This window comes from Pteropus vampyrus, unplaced genomic scaffold (genome assembly GCF_000151845.1).
Source record: "Pteropus vampyrus isolate Shadow unplaced genomic scaffold, Pvam_2.0 Scaffold416, whole genome shotgun sequence".
Taxonomy (NCBI): domain Eukaryota; kingdom Metazoa; phylum Chordata; class Mammalia; order Chiroptera; family Pteropodidae; genus Pteropus; species Pteropus vampyrus.
Window position 1 is genome coordinate 398,832 of NW_011889197.1, and position 3,157 is coordinate 401,988.

At 40.1% G+C, this 3,157-nt stretch overlaps 1 pseudogene; it reads left to right on the forward strand.

The window, feature by feature from the left end:
* Nucleotides 1–3,045: 3,045 nt before the first annotated feature.
* LOC111731974 overlaps nucleotides 3,046–3,157 on the forward strand; it is a 4,689-nt pseudogene continuing 4,577 nt past the window's right edge.

Consider the following 3,157-nt stretch of genomic DNA (forward strand, 5'->3'; position numbering starts at 1 on the left):
GGTCATTCTAATGACCTCATTTTAACTTAACTACCTCTTTAAAGACTCTATCTCCAAATATGGTCACATTTAAGGTATTTCAACATAAGAAATTTTCTTTTTAACATATGAATTTTGGGTATACAAAATTCGGCCTATAACAACACCCAAATTCTCGTCCCGGTTCTCCCACTAATTGTCTGGGGAATGCAGTAATGCTAAGCAAGTCATCCTCTGGGCCTCAGGCTTATTGGCTATAAAAGAAGGTTGTTGGATTATGTCATCTCTGTGGTCTAAAAGTCTATGATCAGTACAAGTCTGAATTTTGCAAGACCAGGATGGTTTCCAAACCAGCCACAAAGGACAATTGTCTCAGTGCATGGAAATCAACATGTATATACATGTACATGTTTCTGTATACTCTTGTATATATAAAAACAGCTTTCTTCAACTTACAGAGGCCACCTTCCACCTACACACGTGCACTCAGTGCTTTCAGGCAATATCGGAACCAAACACATAAGAATATATTTTCTTCACGTGCATGGGTAATTTCCCCTTTCTTGCAACTCTGAAAGAAAAAAAAGTGTATTTAAGGACCTCGCAAGTAATCAGTTTACTGATAGTTTTCCGATAATCCCATCTTCTTTCAAGAATCCTTGTCCATGCATGTGACACTGTCTCTGTGTGGATTCTCCTCTTGGGCACCTACCCTACCCTATTTCTGCCTCGCAAACAACTAGAGCAAGGCTCAAATCAACTGTTACCTCCTCCATAGACCTCCTAGACCTCTCCAGAGAGAGTCACCTGCTCTTTCCTCTGTGCCCATATAACACATGGTGACCTTATCTGTGATGTTAATAATAGTTGCCAACAAGTTCATAGCACTTACTTTGTAGCAGGCAGAGGTCTATATACTTTATCTATATCAACTCATTCAATCCTCACCCCTACCTTAATGAAGAAGAAAGATACTGTTATTATCTCTATTTAATAGATGAAGAAACTGAGGCCCGAAGAGGTTAGTTAACATGACCAAATTTACTCAGAAAGTGATAGAACTGGGATTCAAAGCCACATGTCCAACTGCAGAGATTGAGCAAACTATTAAGCAGTAAATTCTACACTACATTGCTTTGTAATTAATATTTGTTTATATTTCTGTCTCTCACCAAACAAGGACCATTTTTTATTCATCTTATTTCTTGCAGCCTAGCACAGGACCTGGCCCATGGTAGATAGGTAAATGCATTTGTCATTCAATCACCCTATCATTTATTGAGCATGTAGTCCCTGGCACCTCCCCTTCTAACTGTGTCTCCTCATTCTCATTTCTCTCATCACCATTATACCTCCAGCTGCAGCTTGTAGTGTTCAAATCTAAACAAACTACCAAGTGCATCTGTACACCAGTGAGGCTGTCTATGAGATTCTGCATAGGATAAGAGATTGTTCCAGATGACTTCTGATACTTACAATAACTAACATGCATATCTCAGCTTCAAGTTTAGAAGTGCCCACCTCCCTTCCCTGTTCTCTGTGGTCCTCAGTCCACTGAGTTTCACAGAATAAAGGAGGGGAACAGGTAGGTAAGTGGGACAACTTATCCCAAGGGCCAGTCATCTAAAATGTATCCCACACAAATGGAAGGTCTTGTCCCATAGCCTTAAAAGCATACATTTGAAACATGCAATTTTGTTATAGAATTAAATATCCTATGCTTAAACACAGAGCATAAATATCAGCATGGCTTTGACAATACATATTCTCTTTCTCTTAATATTAAAAAGTAGCTACCATTAACTAATGTTCAACCACTATACTTAGGCCTTGACCTGCATTATCTTTTCTAATTTTCACAAAAACTGATGAGCTATGCTCTCTTTTTGTTTCATTTTACCAGTGAAAAAACCACAGCTCAGACAGTTTGAATAATTTGCTCAGAATTCCGCAACTAGGAAAGGTCAAAACCAGGGTTTGAACCTCAGTGCAGAGCCGGAGTGCTTAACACTCCCCTCTATGGCCTCCTGTGTCACTCTCAATTTGTTCCTAATTTTTCTGCCTGCCTCTCATCTAAAAGAGAGAGAAACATGGGGAAAGAGTAATAGAAAGAATAGCAATCAAAGAGTAGCAGATTAAGATGAAAGGGAAAGAATGGGAGATAGGGGAGAAGACATGGAGGAAAAAGAGGAAACCGAAAATGGGTGCTGAAATTGGTTATGGCTGTACCCTATATTTGTAGTAAAGTTCAATGTCAAGTATAAAACCAGTGGGGAATCATTTTCTGTTTGTTTAATAACAAAATTCTGTAAATGCACTCTGTGAGGTTGTGTCCTGGATTAGCCAAAGGCTACCTATCCAAACATATCCTGTGGGCAGGTGAAAGACCCTAGTCTCTCAGAGTACCCAACTGAAATACTAACCAGCATGGTCGTTCTTCCTAAATCTTTTGTATTTGTTCACTTAGCAGGGCCCTGGCAGCCACTATACCAGGCCTCAGAATGTTTAGGCCAACACAGTGGATCCAGTCAGGACCTGACTTGATAACAAAGAACTATCAACTATCACTCGGAGTTGCACACTTCCATTCTGTCCCAGGGGCCGGCCTTGTTTTATGTCAGAATGTACCAAGCAGGTTACTTCAAAGGTAGGGCAATACTCCCAAATGCAACTTCTCTAGAGAACACGAGTGTGTATGGAACCAGCACTATATTCATTACCAGCCATCCAGGGGATCAAATTAGAAACAAAATGGTCTCATTCCACCCTCTCCCGACTCCCCAATCCCCGTGGGCACATCAGACAGACATATCTAGAGAAAAACCAGAGACATAAAGTATAAGCAGATGTAAATCAGGGTACTCTATACTCAATACTATTTGAGTATAGTACTCTATACTATTTTTCTCTCAAGCATCCTCCACATTAATATTCCCCATCTCATTTAAAAGATATGTTAGAATTAGGCCCTAAATCCAGGCTCTGTGTGGTCTTCACATTTCTCCAGGAAGAGGCAGAGTCGCTGTTCATTCGAAGTGTGCACATTTGTTATAATCAGAAAACGCAATGCCGGAACTCTGGAGGAGAGATGAAGGACTGCAAGTTCTGGCACAGAAAACAAATTATCCAAACTTAAATGCCAGAAGTCCAAGATCTGGCAGTAGAACATTCTCTAAAG